The sequence below is a fragment of the Peromyscus eremicus genome, chromosome 16_21, assembly GCF_949786415.1.
Source record: "Peromyscus eremicus chromosome 16_21, PerEre_H2_v1, whole genome shotgun sequence".
Lineage (NCBI taxonomy): Eukaryota > Metazoa > Chordata > Mammalia > Rodentia > Cricetidae > Peromyscus > Peromyscus eremicus.
In genome coordinates this window covers 61,374,213-61,398,512 of record NC_081432.1, presented here as the reverse complement: position 1 = coordinate 61,398,512, position 24,300 = coordinate 61,374,213, and the positions used below count along the sequence as shown (strand labels likewise).

The following is a 24,300-nucleotide window of genomic DNA, read 5'->3' as shown; positions in this document are numbered from 1 at the left end:
AGACAGGGTTTCTCTGTGTAGCTTTGCGCCTTTCCTGGGACTCACTTGGTAGTCCAGGCTGGCCTCGAACTCACAGAGATCCGCCTGGCTCTGCCTCCCGAGTGCTGGGATTAAAGGCGTGCGCCACCACCGCCCGGCGAACTTGCCATGCTGAAAAAAGGTACCGCCATGAGGCAGAGCACAGATAAGAAATATGGGTTAATTTAAAATGTAAGAGCTAGTTAATAGGGGCTAGAGAGATGGCTCAGAGATTAAGCTCACTAGCTGCTCTTGGTCCTGAGTTCAATTCTCAGCAACCACATGGTGGCTCACAACCATCTACAATGAGATCTAGTGCCCTCTTCTGGGCAGAACACTATAAACATAATAAATTGATAAAAGGGGGGGGTGCATAGAAATATGTGCAAGCAAAAAACCACTCATATAAACACACACACAAATAAAATAAAAGAGAGCTAGTTAATAACAAGTCTGAGCTATCAGTCGAGCATTTATAATTAATAAGTCTATGTGTGGTTATTTGGAAACTCGCTGGTTGGACAGAAAAGTCCACCTACAGTTAAGAGCAAAGGCTGTTCTTGCAAAGGACCCAGGTTTGGTTCCCAAGTACCCATGTCAGGTACCTGTAGTCTGTGGGCATTGCATTCACACTCACAATATCCCCACCCTAAATGCACACACATATATAACCACATAAATTAAAAATTTAAACAAGAAACACTAGACATTAGTTTTAAAAGCACAGAGCTGCAACTTTAACAGGGAGGGAACATGTGGGGATGTTCACTGTACTCTACCAGACATCACTACTGCTGGAGTGTCTCAAACACATTTGCTGTCAGGTGTCAAAATGAGATAGGTGTCAGTGATATTTGATAGAACGAAGCAGGGTCAGACTGCTCAGTAAATGACTAGCCCATGCATGGCTAAGGAAATAGAGGCAGCAAGGGCCAGTGCTTTACTGGTGTATTCCAGTGACCAAGGAACACAGTTTACAGTGCTGTGCCTATGGTTTGAAATTACTGAACGATGAACCTACCCTTTTCCACAGCTCCCTTTTAGAACCGACCAAGCAGGAACAGTAGTAGAAGAGAAGTCCTTTCAATGCTTGATTTCAGTTCTTTAAAACAAAACATTTGGCCTAGTGTGGTGCTTCAGTACTGGCACCCCAGCACTCAGGAGGCTGGGTCAGGGAAAATGCCTTGACTTCATGGCCAGTTTTGGCTACATAGTTCTAAGGCCAGCCTGAACTACAGAATAAGTCCCTAACTCCAAAAACCAAAAGAAAAAAAAAATCTTTAAATATAAAGCATAGATTTTAACAATTTTAAAATTCACCAAAATAAGCTAGACAGTGGTAGCACACTCCTTTAATCCCAGCACTCTGGAGTAAGAGGCAGAGGCACGTGGATCTCTGAGTTTGAGGCCAGCCTAGTCCACAGAGCAAGTTCCAGGACAGCCGGGGCTATACAGAGAAACTCTGTCTTGAAAACAAACAAACAAAATTCACCAAAATAAAACTAGACCCCAACAAGGAAGAAAAATATAACTTTTAAATTTCACAAAACAGGCTGGGCGGTGGTGGCGCACGCCTTTAATCCCAGCACTCGGGAGGCAGAGCCAGGTGGATCTCTCTGAGTTCGAGGCTGGCCTGGGCTACCAAGTGAGTTCCAGGAAAGGCGCAAAGCTACACAGAGAAACCCTGTCTCGAAAAACAAAACAAACAAACAAACAAAATTTCACAAAACAGTAAGTAAACTAAGAGAACATGTGGTGAGGTAAACCACGGATACATCATTTGGAGAAGACTTGGAATGTCTAGCTTGGTGGTAGATCCCTGGCCTAGCATGCCTGAGGCCCTGGGTTTAATCCTAGCACCATGGAGTGCTATTGCCGAGAATATCACACAGGCATGGAAAGAAACACTTAGAGGAGAGACTGTTGTAGCCCCAGACAGAAGATTAACACTGCTTAGCCGCTTCTACGCTGCATCTCAGATTCCACATCTGTATATGGAACATTTGAGTTCTATTATGTTAACTTGCAAAATCCTTCAGATGTTATTATTCTCTGATCAAGCTCTATCCTGTGCATTAATCAAGGAGGAGAGCTAAAATGAACTTGCGATGTACAATTCTTCCACTGCAGCCAAAGTTGGCAGCTGCCACAGCCATCCACTTTTGAAGTCTTATCAACTGGATGCGCTTGGGTTTCCAGGGAACTACATGGACCAAACATCGGCTTGTAGCTCTGCTCCAGCAGTTACTCCACTAACACTACAAACACGGATCCATATGAGGAAGCAGGGTGAGCAATGGGCTCCCTGACCCCAAAGGACTCAGCACAAAAACACTTCAAATTTAAGAAAAATTACTCTTAGATGAGCCTTTAATCATTCACTGTTTTTATCTTTTGAGGGATTTATGCATGCGTGCGTGCGGACAACATGAGTATGTGTGCACTCCTGTTTGTGAACACAGACACGTGCCTGTAACAATATGTGGTAGTCAAAAGACAACCTCGGGTGCAGGTGACTGCTGGATGTGGTGGCACACACCTTTCACCCCAGCACCACGGAGACAGAGGCAGGCAGAGAGCTTTGAGTTCAAGGCTAGCCTGGTCTACATAGGGAGTTTCTGACAACCAGGATGGCAAACTGAGATGTCTTTTTTTAAAAAAAGTAAAATTGTAGAGACTGGAAAGCAAATTGAATGGAGCTAAGACACACCAGAATGCTGTAGAATATTACTTTAACTATGTAAAGATGTGTTACATTTGTTTATGCTGCATTTGTTTAATAATGTAAGGATATGTTGCTGTTTCGCCTTGCCTGCCTAAGGCACCTAACTGGTCTAATAAAAAGCTGAATGGCCAATAGCTAGGCAGTAGAGGGATAGGCAGGGCTGGCAGGCAGAGAGAATAAGTAGAAGGAGGAATCTAGGTGAGAGAGAGAGAGAGAGAGAGAGAGAGAGAGAGAGAGAGAGAGAATGAATGAGAGAAGAAAAGGGAGATGCCTAGGGCCAGCCAGCCAGATACGAGTAGGACACAGAATGTAAGGTTAAAAGTCCCAAGGCAAAACATAGATGAAGAGAAACGGGTTAAGTTATAAGAGCCAGTGGGACAAGCATAAGTTAAGGCCAAGCATTCATAACTAATTTTAAGTCTCCATGTCATGATTTGGGAGCTGGTTGGTAGCCCAAAGAAAGCCTGTTACACCAGAAGACCTTGGAATGCCTGTAAAAAGGAGGATGTTTGGGTGGGAGCTCCACCTCAACCCCTGGCACCCTGGCATCCCTATACCCAAAGAGTCTGGTATGTTTGGAAGGAGTCTGGTGGAAGATCCACCTCAACTCCCCTCTCCATCTCTTTCCCTAAGCCCACCAAACACAGCTCCTCCCCCAGAGAGGCTCAAGACCACTCTCACAGGGGATGTAAATGGCATCTCCAAAAACAGACATGTGGTTCTTCCGGTCTCACATCCCAGTTTCCTCTCTGTGGTGCTGGGAATCACCCGGGAGCACTTTACCCATTAAACCTGGGCTTTGCAATTCGGTCTGATTCGGTTTGCTGTGTCGGCAGAGAGGCCTTCAGGGAGACCTAAGACTTATCAGAGGACAGCAGGCAGAACTGCAGAATGGCGAAAACTTCTACCCTCAGATTTCCTCTAACTCCTAGTGGCCACTGACCAAGGCTGAGAGGTTTACTCTCCAGAAAGATGACTAGAGACTCTGGGTTTAGATACACCAAGGACAGTACAGCAGTGACAAAGTGGGGGGGGGGGGGATGAGAAACGTGCAGGCAGACAATGGTGATACATGCCTGTCAAGCTGGGACTCACAAACAGGAGGCTGGTAGTTCTGAGGCCAGCCTGGGCTACTTGGGGAAGGAGGAAGAAAGCTAACATCCTGAAAGGTGAGGCATCCAGCTCTTTCTCCACTCTGCTTCCTAAATGCTGTACTCAGGTCTGCAAGCTCTGCTATGAGAAAAACACCTACAAATGCCAACTATCAGCAACCCTTCAAAAAAATTAGGTCCCTGGTTAATCAATTTTACAGGGAAGAACTCTGGATAAATGTAAGAAGTCTGACAAAACCAGACTTTAGAATTTTAGTGGCTCATTCCTGAATGAATAAGACACTCACAGTTATATATTTAAGGCAATTCTCTAGATAAAAGACCAAGACAAATAAGATGATTTTAAAAACGCTAAGGGAGGCTGGGAGTGGGGGCACACCTTTACTCCCAGTGCTTGGAAGGCAGAGGCAGGGGGATCACTGTGCGTTTGAATCCAGTCTAGTCTACGCACTGAGTTCCAGGACAGCCAGAGCTACATAATAGAGACCCTGTCTCAAAAAAAAAAAACCCAAAAACACCAAAACATTTGGAGATGGTTCAGTGGTTAAGAACATTTTCTGCTTTTGCAGAGGACCCAAGTTCGATTCCCAGCATTCACGGAGCTCCCAATTTTAACTACGACTCCAGGGCATTGTAGATGCCTCTGGGCATCTGTGCACATATCCCACATACGATAAATGCACATATACACATCTAAAAGTAAAAATAAATCTCAAAGTTTTTTTGTTTTGTTTTGTTTTTTGCGGGAGGTGGGGGTGGAGGGGTGGAGGGTGTTGCTTTTTGAGACATAGTTTCAATGTAGCCCAGCCTGGCTTTAAACTCTGTATTAGCAAGGACTGAGTGGGGATGGAACTCAGGGCTTTGTGCATGATAGATGAGCACTCTAACAACTCATCTTTATCCCACACTCCTAACCCTGTACTTGTTGATCAATGCTGGCTCTCTGTGAACAGGCAGAACTACCGCTCTGCCATGGAAAGCAACTGTGGCTGTTTCTCCATGCTCTGATTTCCTGTTTCCTTGTTTGTTTGAGACGGTTATCATACAGCCTAGGCTGGCTTTGAGCTGGCTATGTAGCAGAGGGTGGCCATCAATTTCTGATCCTTTGCTTCTGCTTCTCAAATTGCTGGGATTGTAGGCATATGCCGCCATGCTTAATGATTTTTGATACCTTTTGATAGTCTATTTATTGAGTTTTGAGTACTGGGGGTTTTGGGTTTTAATCAAACTAAACCAAGTTCACTCCAGTAAAGCCACTTGTCCCTGTTCAGCATGAATGAAGACAATGAGAAAAGATAAATGGCAAGGTAGGGGTAACTGTAGCATGCCCCACGGCCTTTATGTAGAACACTCAAGGGAGAAATTCCCCTAGCATCAGGAAGGCAAGAGTTCACACTTCATACTTCTGCACCAAGTGTGATCTCCCCCTTTACGTGTTTTTGTTTGAGACAGACTCTATGTTATCCAAACAGGCCTTGAAATCTTGTGTTCAGGAGACCCTCCTGGGCCAGCAAGATGACTCAGCGGTCAAAGGCACTTGTCACACAGCTCAGCTACCTGAATTTGATCCCTGGACCCACAAAAGGGGGAAGAGAGAAGTGACTCCACAAAGTTGTCCTTTGACCTCCACACACACATCATACACACACAAATACACAGTAAAAATTTAAAAAAAAAAAAATACTTAGCCAGGTGCAGTGGTACACATCTTTAATTCCAGCACTCTGGAGGCAGAGGGAGCTCCATGGCAGCCAGTGCTACAAAGTGAAACAATTTCTCAAAATATTTTTTCAAAGAAATGAAAAGGAATAATAATAAAGCAATCCTATCTTAGCCTCCCCAGTATCTGAGACTACAAAATGTGTGTCATTTAAAGTGTTAGAAACTGGATTACTATCCTTAAAATGTCTTCTATCTTAAAAACAAAAAACCAACCACGTTTATTCTTTCATGCTCATAAGTGAGTGTGTGTGTGTGTGTGTGTGTGTAAGTATGCGTGTACGCTATGCCAGATGTTGCTAAATTAGCCTAAAGTTTAAACAATATCAGTCGAAACTGCAATAGGAGACTGAGGACATCTCAGCTGTGGAGGGCTTGCTTAGCATCATACACAAGGTCCTAGATTTGGTCCCTAGCACAGGAAAGAAAAGAAGGGAGGGGAGGATGGAAATAAAGGAAAGGAAGGAGGCAAGGAAGGAAGGGGTCTACATACATTAAATATAACAGGAGAAGTAAATCCATAAAGCTAAAAGAAAGAAATCTAGGAGACAACCTGGGAATGTTAAGTCCAAGAAGCACTAATAAGGAAAACACATTAAGGCTAAAAGTCTTAATGGGTCTGACTACATGAAATTCAAGCATTTGAACAACATAGACAAATAGATGAAACTCAGATATTCTTATGGTTCAAAACCAACCAGGGATTGTGTGACTGTGTCTAGACATTAAGTTTATGATTATTACGATCATATGTACTTTCTAGTTTCTGTAGGAAACCAAGAACATACAGAGGCAGCGCACAAAGGGAAGGAATCAACTGAAACATGAAGAAACGCTCCAGCTCATCAGTGCCTTACACAAGTTACATTCAGACATTACTACTAAATGGTAAAGAGGAGACCAAGTACTGGGGCAGTATAGAAATGCTGCGCTTGTGGGGTGCAAAGTGATATATCCACTCAGTTCCTAACAGTACTTATGCCATCATGGCAAGCCGGAGTCTGTTTCCCAGAAATTCTAAACCATGCCCGTATTAGACACTGCAAGACTGCTATTGGTAGTATTGTTTACAGTAGCCTAGGTACCCATTGCTATGGGGATCTACGTACACCATGGAATACTATGCAACAGTTAAGACCAATTAGCTAAGTCTGTATCCAGCATAAATAGATCTTCAAATAGTAAACAAAGTGAAAACCAGAGTAAGACGGCATTTCCAAGAGATTCTAAAGCCAAATTCTAAAATAGCAGGGTGGAACCAAATATTTTGTGACTAAAGATAAACATCACCCAATTACTAAATGTTTTACAACAAAGATGTATGTAGAATTAAGAGCTTATATAAGCTAGGTTAGGGAGGATTCTCTAGGGAAGGAATACGGGAAAGGTGAACAGAGGCCTTTGTCCACTGCAAGAGTGCCCAAACCATGGAAGAGTAAAGGTCTCCAAGCCTGATGAGCTGGTTTTGATCCCTAGGATATATCAGAAAAAGAAAGCCAACTCCCACCCACAGTTATCCTTCAGCCTACACATACACCCAATAATAATAATAATAATAATAATAATAATAATAATAATAAAAAATCTTTCTTAAAAGGCAAGGTATGGTAGCACAAGCCTTTAATTCCAGCACCGAGGAGGCAGAGCCAGCTGGATCTCTGTGAATTTGAGGCCAACCTGGTCTACACAGTGAGTTCCAGACCAATCAGGGCTACATAGTGAATCTGTCTCAAAAAAACCAAACCAAAACAAAAACCTCCCAAAATTTGAAGAACAATTTTGTACTCATGCATACATTAATTGATGCAATGAAACCTTCTAAAATCTCTTAGCTGGCAAGAGTTACATTTAAATAGACATACAGGGGACAAGTCAATTATATATATTACTACTACAAAGTGAGAAGCTCAACATGTGTCTGTGTTGTATGTACTTGTTATTGTGGGTTTGTATGTGTGTGTACTTCTGAATGTGTGTGGATGTGCATGTGGAGGCTAGAGGTCAACACCAGGTTTCCTTCCTTGATCACGTGCCACCATTGTTTAGTTTTGGAGGTGGAGTCTCACTGAAACTCATGATTTGGTTAAGCTGGCTGGCTGATGAGCTTCTCTGCTCCCTGGCCCTACGGCACTGAGACTGTAGGAGCAGCACTTTCTTGACTAAGCAATCTCCCAGGATCATAACTTTTTTTAAAATAAGATTTATTGCCGGGCGGTGGTGGCACACATCTTTAATCCCAGCACTCGGGAGGCAGAGCCAGGCGGATCTTTGTGAATTCGAGGCCAGCCTGGTCTCCAAAGTGAGTTCCAGGAAAGGCGCAAAGCTACACAGAGAAACCCTGTCTCGAAAAGCCAAAAAAAAAAAAAAAAAAAAAAAAAAGATTTATTTTATTTATATGTATGAGTGTTTTGTTTGTATGTACGTATATGCACTACATTTGTGCCCATAGATTTCCGAAAAAAGCATCAGATAACCTAGAACGGAACTCAGGTCCTCTGGAAGAGCAGCTGTGCTCTTAACCATTGAGAGCCATCTCTCTAACCTCAGAACTCATCATTCTTAAAACTAAATGAAGCTGTACTCAAACCCGAGCCTGGTGCACACTAGGCAAGTGCTATACTCCACTAAGCTATATCCTTCAATTTTGTTCATAAAATAGAAATATATTTTGAGAGCCAAATACGGTCACTCACACTTTTTTTTTTTTTTTTTTTAAAAAAAGCCTACAGCACCCGGTATTCCCAGGCGGTCTCCCATCCAAGTACTAACCAGGCCCGACCCTGCTTAGCTTCCGAGATCAGACGAGATCGGGCGCGTTCAGGGTGGTATGGCCGTAGACCACTCACACTTTTAATGCCAGCACTTGGGAGGCTGAGGCAGAAGGATCAAGAAATCAAGACTAATGCTAGGTACATAGCAAATTCAAGGTCAGCCTGAACTACATGAGACCCTATCTCCAAAAAAAAAAAACAAAATGAAACAGAAATACTAAAAGGCAGCTTTAAGTTCTTTAAACAAGAAGTTGGGATGGGACACAAAAGCAAAATCTAAACCTCTAGTGACAGTCATGCCTCAGTCCACAAGGAAGACACGTTCCCTCACACTTCCACTGGAAAAACAACTACTTTTTGGAGAATTTTCAACAACAGGCGAACAACAACACAAAACCTTCCACCTGCTCAGGAAGCGTCTCAGCAGATTCCCCTGCTCTGAGAGACTGCACAGGCAGACTGGGGACCTGACACTGGTCCTCACATGTGCTCATGACCACATGCTAACACAGACTGACTCACACTGGCAGGTGGCTGTCAGTTCCGCCCTCACTGCACATGCCGTGGGGACCTCCGTTCCCTCATACAAGGTAAGGCATGGTGGCAGAGAGGTAGAGACAGGAGGATCCCTTGGGTTCTTTGGCTGGCCAGCCCCAGGTTCCAGTAAGAGACTCTCTCAAAAAACAACATAGATGACTCCTGTAGGATGACATGAGTTTGACCTCTGACCTTCACACACACTTGAACACACACATGTACATTCATGCATGTACAAAAAACCCGATTAACGTGTTCAGTGCAAAGTCACAGTTCTACTCCACATCTTCTTAGGACAGAACATGGGGTTAAAAACAAACAAAACTGTTACCTTCCCCCTTTTCTCTGATCTTTGTAGACAAGGTCTAGCTATGTAGCCCAGGCTAGCTTAAACATGTGGTTGTCAACTTGCCTTAGCCTCCTCAGTGCTGGTACTACAGCATAAGCCACCATGTCGGGCATTATACCTCTCTCTCTCTCTCTTTTGGTTTTTCCAGACAGGGTTTCTCCGTGTAGCTTTGGAGCCTGTCCTGGATCTCACTCTGTAGACCAGGCTGGCCTCTAACTCACAGAGATCCACCTGGCTCTGCTTCCCGAGTGTGGGATTAAAGGCGTGCCCAGCCTGTCCCTCTCTTTTTATCTCAAATATATGAACATAGGACAAATTCCTAGAGAGGAATATACACATTTTAAATTCTAACAAACACTGCCAAATTCACCTCCACAAAAGCTCCCATTCCTGATCACAGTGTAAGAGGTTCTCGGCTTTCCCACAGCCTACTGGCAAGCACTGACTTAAAACGCCAGTCTTCCAGGTACAGTAAACTATGTTTCATTTTATATCTAAATGTTTTAAACTACTGAATTTAAAGCTCAGGTGCATTTTACAATTAATAATAGCTGTAGACTAAGATGAGCTGCTTACAGAAAAAAGTCAAGAGTCACATTAACAGTGTAACCGGGGAAGCTGGTGTCACTTACAAACTAAGAATTTCAGCATGGGGTACACCACGGCATCAACCAAATGACACAGATGTGTCATCAAGGCATACTTATTTGCCTTTCACTTGACATGCAGTGACAAGGTCATTAGGCTCTTCAGTACATTCGAGACACTGAAGAGTGCATTTGGTTCTACAGTCACGTTCTCACTTTCCTGTCTATGCATTTACTTAGTTTTGCCACACTGACAACAGAACGCGGGCCTTGCCCATGTTAGGGAACTGCCGAACTACATCCCCAGCCTTTAGAGCTCTTCTTTACTGATAATATCTCTCTGATCAATACATTTTATGTAGTGTTGCTAATGAATCTGATCTTTTCTACATGTTATAAAGTACAAAGGTGCAATTGATGTCTAACCCTGAGTATCCAATCAAATTAAGATATAGATAGCTGTAATGAACACAGAGAAAGGAACAGAAAAGTAAACGTTGGGGCCAGCCAACATGGCTCAGCGAGTGACAGCGTTTGCCACCAAGCCTTATGACCTGTGTTTGATCCCTGGAACCCACATTAGTGGGAGGAGAGAACCAACTCCCACATTGTCCGCTGACCTCCATGAATAATCTGTAGCATATGCAGACAACACACATACACTAAATAAATAATTTTTAAAAAAAGATTAAAGTTTAGCTATCCATGAGGATATCCTAGACATTCTGAGATTTGTTTCTTAATGTGGAGGTTTGAATAGGAATGGTCCCTGTAGGCTCATATATTTGACTACTTGGTCATTAGGGAGTGGTACTACTTGAGAGGGATTAAGAGATGTGATTTGTTGGAGTAGGTGTGGCCTTATTGGAGGAAGTGTGTCACTGGGGGTAGGCTTTGGAGTTTCAGAAGCCCAAACCAGGTCTAGAGGCTCATTCTATTTCTGCTGCCTTCAGATTCAGATGTAGAATTCTCAGCTACCATGTCTGCCTGTATGCTGCCATGCTCCCTACCATGAGGATAATAGACAAACCTCTGAAACCAAAGCCAGCCCCAATTCAACGCTTTCCTTTATAAGAGTTGCCATGGCTGTGGTGTCTCTTCACAGCAGTAAAACAACGACTAATAGACTTAAAGAGTTCTTTTTTTTAAGGATTTGCTTACTTTCTTTGTAAGTGCACATGCCCGAGTAAGTATATGGACGTTACATAGGTGCAGGTGCCCGAGGAGGCCAGAAAAGGATGTTAGAGTCCCTGGAACTGGAGTTACAGATAGTTGTGAACTGCCATTGTGGGTGCTGGGACCAAACCTGGATTTTCTATAAGAGCAATAAGAATTCTTAACCACTAAGCCATCTTTCCAGCCTATCATTACTACTACTACTACTACTACTACTATTATAATTATTATTACTGTGTGTATGTACATATGTATGAGGCAGTGGGGGTTATGTGCACTAGGTTTATGTGCCTGCAGAGGCCAGAAGAGGGCAATGGATCCCCTGAGCTAGAGTAACAGATAGTTTTCAGATACCCAAAGTAGTCCTGAGAACCAAAATCTAGTCTCCTGTGATGCTTAGGTATGAAAACTACAGATTACTTTGAATTCCAGCTCATTCTGCCTCCACCCCTCCTCCCCAAGTGCTGGGATTGCACCATGCCTGGCTGGGATTTGAGTTTATAAAAACAAAACACTAATTCAGACCCACATACTCTGTAAGTAATCACATAAATGAGATGACCTCTGTTCACAAGTGCTGATTCGCTGTCAAAGGCTCATGCCTATGAAGATAAACCTATTAGCAATGATGGCTGAAATAAGCTAGTCACACATTTTCTTACCCAGTTCTCTTCAAGATTATCTCCAGGTAACAGTTTTTTTCAAGGAGAATCAAATTAGCTCTAACAGGGACTTTGACCTTACTATCCTGATAAATCAGTAGCTATTATTATAAAAATAAGTACCATAATTTACCTGCTATTCTAGAAGAGTTTCAGCTCAAAACTGATAACCCAATAAACCTCTACCCATCCTAGTCAATTGTCAAGTAAAATTTACATTCACAGATAAAGGGGTCCTTCAGGCTACTTTAAGAGTCAAATGCTCTTGCTGCTTTCACACCCCCACACGGGTCTGTGCAAGTGAACACACACAAGTGACCCTACACATACTCTCCATGTCAGACTGAACGAAGAAAGAGAGCAAGAGGCTGGAAAGAGCAGGACCTTGATGTGATATGTGCTAAAACTCAGCTGCCTTTTGAAAAAGCTGATACCACAGCAAGACTGTCTTTCCTTTGGAGAGCTGAGCAGCAGATAAAAGCATCTTCCTAAGGCACCAGCAACGATGCTGCCCTCCTACCACTGAGGAGTCACTGCCCATGTAGAGCAGCACTGCCGGGTGGCTTCTAAGGACAATGCTGGACACTTGCTATTCTTCTAATGGGGTGGGAGCAGTAAACTATGCAGAGTGCTGTGCTAATCCTCCCCAAATCCCACAGCTCTGGGGTGGGGGTGGGAAACAGCACACAAAATATCAAACTGAACCACGGGCAGTAGCTCTGGGTTCCAGAAGTTCCTAACATTCTTATATCTAAGGAGGGCATGGTGGAAAGGGAGAGAGACACATACAAAAGCCTATCAAAAACATGAAAAAAACTAATTTTTATCCTGATTCCTCTAATGTGCTAGCCAACGTTTGCCCCAGTCATCTGTCAGCCCCACTGCATGGAAGGCATGGAGCAGCAGGCATTTCACACAGCGAGACTGGAGAGATGCTACCAGAGTGTAAATTACTAATTAGCTCAAAGGAAGACAAAGAGAGAAAATACCTGTCACAGAGTGCTGTTTACAACTTGACATATAATACAAACAGCCCTGAACATTTCAGAGGAGCCCTTACTTCCCAGACTTCTATTAACATGTGAATGGAAAGGAATAGTATTATAGTCTTTAAAAACTGTCCGTGTCTCAGAAACAATAACACATGACTAGAAACAATGCTTCCCAAATAATTTGTAATTTTCTCGTCCTTATGAAAGGAAAGTGTTTCTAATTATTACAATCAGCTTTTATAAGGAGCTATATTTCATAGCTCTGATAACAGCTTAAAGAGGAGGGAGAAAAGGAGACGAAGCCCACCAGTTCTGTGTTTCACATTTGTCAGGATGCAACAACAGCCTTCTGGCTTAGGTGTGACAGGCCTGTCTCCATTCACACACTTAACATCCTACACACTGGAGAGTGACTGGAGACGATGGGGTCAGTTCATTTCCGTCTGGGGCGGGGGGGGGGGTGGCCATGTTACTATTTCTGTGGATCACCTCACTGTAAGGCAGACCTATTTGCATGAATTCAGGTCAACACTTCTGAAGTAGACCCTTGTGTACATTGGTCCTTTCTGGCTCCTTGAAGCTGCATAGAGATCTTCAAGGTAGGAATTTCATCTCAAATATTTCATGGCATGGCTTAACAGTCCTGATTCTCACACAATCATCATCATGCAATATTAGCAGCTACCACATCCTAAGGATGCGAGTTCCAAGAAGTTCTCAACAGAAAAGCATTTGACAACACAATTTTTTGTTAATAGCAGGGGCCTAAACATCTGTCATTCACAGGTCACAGAATCTTTCCTGGCATCTACTAAAGAAAGCACACTGTATAACCTTACAAAGTCCTCCTAATATTTATTTACTTAGGTTTCTTGAGAGAAGGTCTCACTGTTAGCCCAAGCTGTACAGAAACAATATAGCCCAGGCTGGCCTGGAATTTATGGTAACCCTATGGCCCAACCTGAGTGCTGTGATTCCAGGCCCTGTACCAATACCTCTGACTTCTAAATTCCATCTTGACATTACTTTGCCCTAAAGGCTTTGACTAAAATAAAATTTATACCAAACTTATTCCCTTTCATTTTTCCCCAAGATAATAATTTATTTATTGAGACAGGGTCTCTCTATGTAGCCCTGGCTGTCCTGGAGCTATATAGAGCAGGCTGGTCTCAAACTCAGAGATCTTCCTGCTTCTGCCTCCAGTGTGGGCCACCACACCTGGCCTCTATTTTAATTTTTTATGTGCATGAGTGTGTTTGCCCGTATGTATATGCGATCACCACATGCAGGCCTGGTGATGCTGGAACATAAGAAGTCATAGGATCCCCTGGAACTGGAGTTATAGGCGATCGTGAGCTGCCATGTGGGTGCTGAGGACCAAACCTGGATCCTCTGCATGAGCATCAAGTGCTCTTAACCATTGAGCCACCTCATCAGTAAACCCCCCCTTTTCTTTTTTAAAACAAATGTGTTCATATTAATTTTTCCTATTTTATTTGTTTAAAAATACTTAGAAAATATAAAGCAAGTCAGGTGATGTGAAAACAAGTAGCAATTTTGAGTATCATTTCTGTAACTTTCCTCCAGATGGAAAACTTGTAATAAAACCCATAGTCACCAAAAAAAAAATAGTTTTGCAGGTCATGGTAGTGAGTTAGACAGACTCCCTGATAGACAGACAGACAGACAGGGAGAAAGGTCATAGATAGGTAATAAAGGTGTCAAGTTTCCAAGATGGCCAGCTCCTTCCTCACCCTTCAGACTTGTCTCCCACCAGCAGGCCCTGCTGATGGACCCACTCAACAAGTCCAAGGCCAGATCAGAACATGTCACACAACAGTTGCAGAGCAGTCAGCCATCCTACCTGTCTTCAAACTGGCCACCCTAAGTTAGAGGAGGAAAACTCTCCAAGGCTTTAAACCCCAGCCCTAAAGAACAGCCTCCGAGTTCCCCTCTGCTTTGCCTGGTGCATGTGTTTTCTTACCCCAATAAACGGCTGTTTTTCAACTGTCATTCTAGCTGCGGTGCTTGAGATTTCTCTGGTGTTGCCTGTCATGATTCAGATTTTTCCTCTCTTGTTATTCTTTAACTGTCAGAGAAAACGAACCAAATCCATACCCTTTCAAGACCCCTAGACTGTATCACAGGCCTACACTTGCAGAACTTGGTGGAGGCAGGAGGTTCAAAAGTCCAAGGCAAGTACAGCTACACCAGACCCTAGTGCAAACATGCACACACCTTAAATCTCAGCAGGCGCAAGGCTGGGAGAGCCCATCCCTGTGGGTTCAGGCCAGCTACGTTTTTAACGAATAAATTGATTTATTTCACCAAATAAAAGCAGAGTACTTAGTACATTTTTTAGACAGGCATACATAAAGAGAAAATAAAAAAAGTAAAATAGCAATGTTCTGAACAGATTTTTACTTATGGATATCTGCGCTGAAGCATAACTTCCATTTTTTCCTCAAACAGCAATAATCTTTCAACTGAGTGAAAAATATTTTTCCAACTTCAAAAGTAGACAGGCAATTTGCAACACAGTAAGATGCTATAAAATTGGTTTGGGGTTGTTGGTTTTGTAAGAACAATCTTGGAATAAAATTTAAGAAAAAACACGGGAGAACTTTGATGCCATATGTGTATGAGATGGCACCCTTGTGGTCCTAGGTTCACCACAAGAAGCAGAGGGTGGCATATGGAGGCAGGCACCTGGAACCCAGAACCAAGGTAAGTGCAGGAGGCTAAGAATTCCAGGTCAGCCATGGGTGATGGCACAGGTCTTCAATCCTGGTGGGAGGCAGAGGCAGGTGGGTCTCTGACGCCAGCCTGGTCTAGAGAGTGAGTTCCAGGACAACCAGGGCTACACAGAGAAACCCTGTCTGGAAAAACAAACAAACAACAATACAACAACAACAAAGAATTAAAGGTCATCCTTTTCTATACATAGACAGTTTCAGATTCTAGGCCAATCTAAACCATATGAAACCCCATCTCAAAAACAAAAACAAAAAAGAATGAGACTTGTTTCAAAACAGACCACAGAGCATTTAAAGACTGGCAAAGCCCCTAAGAGGCCTAATCTCACAGTTTAGATCCCTAGTACCCACATAAAAAGCCGGACAGGGTAACACTGTCTGTAACTCTAGGACTAGGGAAGCAGAAATGACAGACTCTGAGGCTTCCTGACTGGCCAGCCCAGCCTAGTCGGGAAGTCCGGATTTAGAGAGACCTTGTCCCAGAAAGAGGTGGGGAATGAGAGACGAGGAAGAACATACACTTCCACCTGCACACGTACATGTGCACACACGAGAGTGAGGAGCCGAGAGGTATCAGCGGTAGAACACAAGCTTAGTGTACATGAAGCAGTGGGTACAATCCCCATCATCAAAAATAAGAGTAAATGTATCCTTGAGTTAACAATTGACAAAAACAGTATTTGTGCTGAGAGACTATTAACAACCAAGTACGTCTTTATAGATATAGGCAAGTCACTTCATCTCAAAAGACACTTTATTTCAATACAGTAGACCTTGCTTTAGGATCACTGTGAGGTGCTGACTTCCAACAGAATCTGGAACGAGGGTCATGCATTTCATTGATACCTTCTGGTACCAGGGAATAAGTAAGGTTTTCATTTTTTGTTTGTTTGCTTGTCTGCTTATTTGTTTTTGAGACAAGGTCTCACCTTACAGCTCAGACTGGCCTGGAACTTACTACATAGTCTAGGCTAGGCTTGAAACTCCTAGAAATCCTCCTGCCTCAACCTCCTGAATGCTGGAATTACAGTCATGGGTTACCACACCAGCTAGAGCTTTTATAAACACCATAATAAGCAGTTATTTTTTTCTAGTAAAAGATTGAGGATAAGGCAAGAATAAATACAAATATAGCATTAAATGTGTGCTGATTAGAAAAAAAAAGACTTCCTGATAATAATAATAAAATGCTAGAAGAGATTACCTACAAGGTTGCCCTCCTGCCACTGAAGATTTATAAGAAAATGGGGTGTTTTGATCTACCTGGGATGATTTAGGTGGGATATTGACTGAAGTTGCAGGATAAACCCAAGGTCCTTTCAAGGACCAAAGACTCTAAGATTAACCAGAAAAAAAAAAATAATTATGTACAACCTACTCATCCAAATCTAAAAATATAAATAAGTTTTATTCTTAGCAAATAAGACAATAAGCAAAATAAAAATGATGTTCCACTGAGAGCTGAGTATGGCAGCCAGTGCCTACAGTCCTGGCACTAAGACTAGGCAGGAGGATCTCCATGACTTTAAGGCTAGGTGAGACTACACAGTCAGTTTCAACAGGGTGAGGTCGGATCTCAAAACAAAACCAAAAAACTAGAGATAAGCCAGGTGTGGTAAAGCTCACCTTTACTCCCAGCATAGGAGAAGCAGAAGGTGGGTCTCTATGAGTTCATGCCAGTCTGGTCTATCTAGTAAGTTAGCTAGCCAGGGATATACAGTGAGACCCTGTCTCAACACAAAACATTTCTACTTGGAGAACAAAAGAAATCACAGCTTAAATTTAACATTGGAGTCCTTATAATAAGTAATAGCGTCTATATTAAAAGATCATCCATTTTCAGCCAGGCATGGTAACCCACTGCTTTAATTCCAGCATAACAGCAGCAGAGGCAGGCCTATCTCTGTGAGTTAAAGGCCAACCTGGACGACACAGCAAGTTCCAGGCCAGCCAGGGCTACATACTGAGATCAGTGTCTCAAAAACAGAAAAGATCATCCATTTTCAGTTTTGGAAATATGAACTGAGGACTGAGAGTGTGGCCAGCATGTGTGATGCTCTGGAGTTCACTACCAGCACAGAGGAAGAAAAAGAAAGGAAGGAGGGTGAAGGAAGGAGGAAAGAAAAAGGGAGAGAGGAGATGTTGTGAAACAACCATTCACAACAACAGTGGCTCAGCACACTACAGCAGTGTAACGGAAACAAAATAAAGACTCAAATAAGCTCCTTCTTTTGACTGAGCTTGTAGCTTGTATTTTCAGGCAGACAGATAAACAGATCACCTTTTGACAACAGCATCATAAAAACGGCACTATCTTAATCAGAGTACAGGCAGCCAAACACAGCTACAAAGGCATGCGCACATACCTTGCAGAAACAGGCATCTCATATTAAAGTCACTCTTCATTTCCAAAGTTATTATTTCTAGACTAATCTCAAATTAAGAAGCAAAACTTTGTAATTAAATTTTTCTATAAGTTGGTAAATAAATCTACCTACCTTGAATCTGCCTAGAAGAATCCAGAAAATAAACCATTGAACGATAAGCTTGCCCTAGCAGTTAAAAGTTAACCCAGAGTTCAGATTCTAAATTATCCGTGTGTGTGTGTGTGTGTGTGTGTGTGTGTGTGTGTGTGTGTTTCTGATATCCACAAATCAAAAGCAAACTTTGCCAGAAACCTAAGTTTTGCTACTTATGCAAACATCCACCAAACAAGAGCAATGTAAAATCACACAACTTTGGAAAAGAGGGCTAGGCTTTGCTTTTTAGAGAGAGCACTAATCCCAGAGGTGGGTATTTGCTTCTCCTTTTGTTTGTTTGTTTGTTTGTTTGTTTGTGACAGAGTCTCATGTCACCCACGCTGGCCTCAAAGTCACTCATGTAGGCAAGGCTGACCCTTCTACCTTGGAGTGCTTAGGATGACAGGCATGCACTACCATAGAGTGCCAGGCGATCAAACCCAGGCCTTCAGGAATGCTGGGCGAACACTCTACCAGCTGAGCTACACCCCAAGTCCCTAGACTAGGGTTGCTGAAGTCTGCTGTCTAGCTCGCAGTGCTAGGACCAATGCAAGGCCTTGCACATGCTAGACAAGTGCTGGACCATCAGCAACACTTGTAACCTCTACCAGACTTCAAGGAGAAAAGGTATCACTGTGTATCTGAATGTACACAATGAAATAATCTTGACTAGAAAGATGCTCAGCAGGTGAGCACTGAATGCTCTTCCCTGAAGGCCCAGGTTAGATTTCTAGAACCCACATACAGCTCCCAACTGCCTGCAACTCCAGTTCCTGAGGCTCTGATTCTCTCTTCTGCAGTGCCCCTCTGCAGGCACCAGGCATGCATGTGGTATACAGACATACATGCATGCCTACAAAGCACCCATACACATAAAAATTAAATTTTAATTTAATCTTAAAAAAGATTCTCAAGAATAGTTTGTACCCTCTCTCCCCATGAAAGAGAATTATACATTACTTTCACATTATCAAATGCAAAGTAAATACTCATCAATATTTTTAGCTAAATGTAAATACTTTATAATGAAAATCATTAAAACACTACCAAGAAAGAATAACCTAAATTCTGTCCCCAAATTCTAATCTTCCTTTTAATCTCCAATTCAGTCTTACAGGGCCAGGGAGATGGCTTATTGGGTAATGGAGCTTGCCGCCAAGCCTGACAATCTGAGTTCGATTCCTAGCAACCCCATGATGGAAAGAGAGAACCAACTTCCGCAAGTTGTCTCCAACCTCCACATGTGCTCTACATACATACAATTAAGTAAATGTAAATATTTTAATTAAAAATAAGTATTACAAATCAAAAGGTTCTAAAGAATATTAATATGCCCTTCCTATTCACAATCATAAAATATAGCAGGCAGAAGGACTACAATCTTATCTTACAGAATTTTTTTTTCATAAAAGGTACTCATAAATTCATTATATAATCTAAAAGATAAGTCCACAGCTCTAAGACTCTCCACAACTCTACACTCCACCTTTCTTTTTTAGTCTGCAAAACTGGGGAGTAAGCAACTCCACAAAAATGTCCCCCACAAAGCTGAAAGCAGCTTAGGAACTCAAGGCTCTCAGAGCCTTGACTTCAATCTCCCCCTCAGTAAACTTCCCTGGTGGGTTATTCACCTTTCTCTGAATGAGTTATCCTCATTCTTCAGTCCCTGAAAACAGCTAGGCAGAAATCTGGCTGATCAATGAAAACAAAAAGGGTCTTATCCTTCTCTATCCCAATGGTGCACTCTTCAACGGAAAAGGAAATGCTGTCGATGAGATGCCCTGCCGGCACTTGTCAGGTACAAAACTACTACACCACCCACCCAAACTATGGCAGAACACAAGCACAGTGAAAATAAACACTTTACCTGTTAGCACGTTGGTGAAATCAAAAGGGTTTTAAGCACCTAAGGCTGCCACTTTTTCCATTACACAAGAACAAAATGCAACCAAAATGGGTCTCATCTCTCAAAGTGGACATGAAAGTGGATTTTCAAGCAAGGAAAGATGGAAACCGGCGCCAAGACTCCTTGAAGAGAGAACAAGGTTTCTGGAATTTCCCACTTTTAGGGACAAAAGGACTCACAAATTCAATCCACATTTCTCTTAACAAAGAACTCCTTTGCTGCACCCCACCTGGGCCCCTACTTTTCAGGTTTTATCCTGGTTTCTAGGGCCCCTTTCACTCACCATGGTTCCTTATCTTCTTCACCAACGGCCCCCACACTGTGTTCTTCACTACAGCGTTTGTGCCCTGCCCCTTCCAGACCTTCTGGGGCACCTCAGGGCAAAACGCACATTCAGTCCCCACGGCTGTGCAGCCCACCCCTGTTCTACCCATCAGGACTCTCCCAGCTCCCCTTAGCCTTGCTTCTCTTCCCTTGCTCCCCACTCCATCCTCTAAATCCCAGGGCCCATCTCTTCCTTGCTCCTCTTCTCAGGCTGCTTTTCGGCCGGTCCCTGCACTCCCCTATCTGTACCTGGCTGAACCTCCCTCTTCCATCCACAATTCCCCAGTCTCCCTGTCCCAGAGCACCATCACTCCTTAAGCCTTGCTTCTTCTAGTGTCCCTTCAGCTTTTTCTTTTTCTCCCAGAACTGTCCTACTAACGCCCAGCTAGCTCTACGCAAGCTTTCCTTTTCACTGAGGCTCCAATTTCTGACTCCACCTGGTTGTAATCCAGGTCTCTTCTGCCTCCCTCACTTCGCAGAATTCACACCCACCACCCAGCTATTGACCCACACCTTGTCGCTCCCACCCCAGCCGATCCCAGCCCTTCAGCTCATCCCTGGCTCCGCACTAGTTCACACCCTTGTCACGTCTGGCTCTTAATCACTCTCTCTCCCCTACTCCCAACTACTACCCGGTTCTGCTCCTTGTCTTCCACTTGCAACTCTTCTGCCCTTGGTACCCTCACCCCAGCACCACCCACCTGCCAAGCCTTGCCTCTTCCAGACCCCTGCTCCCAGCCCTGACCCCGGATCCCTCTTCCCAGCCCGGGGCTTCCTAACCTCATCCCGGAGCCAGCCTGGGTTTCCTTCCCACTCCTCTCCCCGGCTTCTAACCCTTTCTCCTAATCCTCCGCATCTCACACTCCGCGACCGCTCCCCCCGCAGCCTGCCTGCCCCTCTCTCCCCTCAAGGCTTTCACCTCAGAACCCAGACGTCGCCCACCCCGCCAAAACGCAGCGCCCGCGCGCCGGGGCTCGCGCCTTCGCTGTCGCCGCCCGTCGTCCCCGCCCCGGGCGCCCCAGGACCGCCGGCGTCGCGGTCCCGCCCCCTGCCGCCGCTCCTCCCGCCCGCCAGGCGCGCGCCGCCTTTGTCGCCCCTCACCCGGTGTTTGAGGGGATTTTTTTTTTCCTCTCCTTTAAAAGGGGAGGGCCGGCATGCCGGGGCCGCGTGTCCCCGCCTCCGAGTGTCTGCGCGGGATCCCAGCCGCCGCGGCCCCCCACGCCCCCCGGGCCGCCCCCTCGGCCGCTCCGCCGGCCCTCCGCCCCCTCCCCACCCCCCCTCTATTTACCGCCATCATCAGCACGCGCGAGCTGTCACCAGGGCGCGAGACAAGCGAGCAGGCCACGCCCCCTGCCGTCCATTGGTCCGCCTGCCAGAGCCCCGCCCCCAGGGCCCCGCATTGCGCCAACGGCGCGCCTTGCGGCCGCGACCCCTGGCCTCAGCGCCCTCTCCGCGGGTTCGGGCCGCGGGCACCAAGTTTCGGGTCAGCCGTGAAGGCGCGGGTGGCCGGCCGGCGTGAGAGGGCAGGCGCGGAGTGGCGCGGGAGTCGCAGGCAAAGTTTGGTTGAGGCACAAGAGGGTACAGAAGATTTCTAGACAAAGAGACTCTTAAAGGTGCAGAGACTAGTGTCTGGCCCTCCTCCTTAAAGGGCCAGACACTCTCGGAGCGCCACTCCTTCTTCCCAGCCCTCGGTCTCCCCGGACCCGTAAAGGAAATTTGCGCGAGTTCCGCTTACTCTGCGGCTTACCTTTAATATGTCTCACCGCTCCAAAGAGGCCTTTTCCACTCCTGCTTGTTTTTTGGTTTTGTTGTTTTCTTTACGGTGCGGCGGCAGCCAGCGAACCATGGAGTTTCCCCGGGGCAGCGTTTGCAAAAGTTACTCTTGGCGCCTAGACAAGCACACACGTGTGGACTTTTACCACTGACGACCCAGGCGGGATTCAGCTGTTTTATGAAAATCCTCTTCAACGGGAGAGGGAAAAGATCGTTGTTGCTCCCAAATGGGGCCTGGGAAATAAATCAGACCGAGGTGGCAGTGGTCCTAAGGACTTCCGAGAAGGATGAAGTCCATTCTGAAACAGAAAGGAAAGACTGGCTTGCAAGGTAGGCAAGCTTCCTGGGCACATTGCCCTGACAAACCTTTCAGGGAAGGATCCCTCCAAATAAGATAAAGTGTTAGAACACCCAAGACAAGGCTAAGGCTGGTAAAGACATTTTTAATTTAAGAAATAAATGTATAGTATATGCTACAGTGGATCAAGGCTTTATGTCTGTAAATATGAAATAAGGAAGCAAAAAAGGCAGATTAAAAAATAAAGCCGGACGTGGTAATCAAAGCAACCAGGAGACAGAGGCAGGAGGATGGCACTGAGTTCTTGGTCTCTATAGACTGCATGATGAATTCAGGGACAGTTTTAACTAAGTAACAAGACCATGTCTGGATTGTAGCCTAGGAGGAAAGAGCCTCCTGGGAGAGGACTGAGGCCCTAGGTTCAGTTACCTTGGTGGAGGCATGTCACCTTTAACAGTTCTCTTTATGGAATTCTAAGGTGTAACTCTTTACCTTAAGTGAATGCAATAATAAAAATTTAAAGGCTGTTTTTCCTTCTCTTTCCCAGTTCCCAACAACTTTTCTTGGAGAAGACATTTAAGCATCTTATTCAATGTTCCTAACAAGGTGCTTTTCTGAGTGAGGAATCTGGAAGCCACTTAAAATTTGAGGAAGCTGTGTGCTCAGCCTAGCTAGAAGGAAAATAGTCCCACCACTGTGAGCACACATTACATCTGTGGCGCTCAAAGTCTGCCGCCAGAGGTTCTCTGAGACCCAAACTAGTTTTAAAATAATATTGGAAGTAATCGCTCTTTGTTATGGGAATGTCATTTACATTGCTAATAAAAAAGAACAGTAAGGGCAAAGCATGATGCTCAGAGGGTAAACGCACTTGCTGCTGAGCCTGCCTCTCCAGGTCCATCCCCTGGATGCACACAGTAGAAAAGCACAGGTTTCTGCAAGTTGTCCTCTGACCTCCAGACAATAAACAAAACAGGAACACACGCACGTACGCATGCATGAATGTGACTTAAGGTTAGTGCTGGCAGGGTGATCCAGCCTATGAAGCACTTAGCACCAAGCTTGACAGCTGGATTTGATACAGGGACTACATGAAGGAGAAATAATTCCCAGACATTGTCCTCTCACAGCAGCATGCGTGTGCCCAGACACACACACATACAAATTGTGAATGCAATTTTGAAAAAGTTTTAAAAAGAACAATGAAGTTGGGTGGTGGTGGCAGCAGCGCACGCCTTTAATCCCAGGAGGCAGAGGCAGGGGGATTTCTGAGAGCTCCAGGCCAACCTGCTCTACAAAGTAAGTTCTAGGACAGCCAGGGCTGTTACACAGAGAAACCCTGTCTTGAAAAACCAACAAACAACAGAAAAAGAACAATGAATACAATTGCTGTTGACTTACCACAAAGGCACAAATCAGTTGCAAGAAACCAAAGTAGCATCCAAGTGTCCTTTGATGGCACGATACAAAAACAGCTGTCTCACTTAAATCTCAGGTTAAACACTAAAAGTTATTAGTTCTAAGTAGACATCCCCCAGGTATGGTGGCACACACCTAGGATCCCAACACTTAGGTCCATGCAAAAGTTCATGGTCATACTCAGATCCATGGAGAGTACAAGTCAATCTAGGTAAATGAGACTCGGTCTCAAAAAAAAAAAAAAAAAAAAAAAAAGCCCAAGCAAACCCCCAAATTCTCTTTTGTTTGTTGTTTTTGTAAGGCATGGAAGATCACCTCGAGTTGAAGGTACATAATGTGTTCTACACAAGTCTGGGCTACAGACTGGTCTTTGTCTCAAACTCTTAACAACAAAACCCCAAAACACTTCTCAAAATAAATAAAATACATATATTACAGATTTTATATATATAGTCCACAGATGATCTATACAACCATAGCTCATTTACCTTGTTCCAAAAACTACACCCATATTATTAGGGGAGGGAAGCAGGGGGGTCACTGAGTATTGGAGGCTGGTCTAGAGTATATAACAGTCTGGGCCACAGGAAGATACCTTGTCTCTAAAAACCAAGATAGACCACTAACATCAGCCAAACATGGGGACCCACACTGTTA

At 44.3% G+C, this 24,300-nt stretch overlaps 1 protein-coding gene, 1 long non-coding RNA gene and 1 other non-coding gene across 15 annotated transcripts in view; 1 reads left to right on the top strand and 2 right to left on the bottom strand.

The window, feature by feature from the left end:
* The window catches only part of Usp49 (ubiquitin specific peptidase 49), a 70,559-nt gene extending 49,095 nt beyond the window's left edge, over positions 1-21,464 (bottom strand). For 5 of the 13 annotated variants that reach the window (XM_059244024.1, XM_059244030.1, XM_059244032.1 and 2 more), the window contains exon 1: positions 21,255-21,399. The gene's annotated coding sequence lies outside the window, so the exon portion shown is untranslated. Of the gene's footprint in view, positions 1-16,667; positions 16,731-19,790; positions 19,952-20,112; positions 20,195-21,254; positions 21,400-21,441 lie in introns of those variants that run through there. The other 8 variants (XM_059244027.1, XM_059244031.1, XM_059244021.1 and 5 more) reach the window with 5 other exon arrangements.
* On the bottom strand, positions 8,295-8,413 carry LOC131893979 (5S ribosomal RNA). The gene has a single exon (XR_009374775.1). It is a non-coding gene; the product is annotated as a 5S ribosomal RNA (ribosomal RNA).
* Positions 21,465-22,209: 745 nt separating the features above from the next.
* On the top strand, positions 22,210-24,084 carry LOC131893904 (uncharacterized). Its single transcript, XR_009374765.1, has 2 exons — positions 22,210-22,256; positions 22,772-24,084. It is a non-coding gene; the product is annotated as an uncharacterized LOC131893904 (long non-coding RNA).
* Positions 24,085-24,300: the final 216 nt, after the last annotated feature.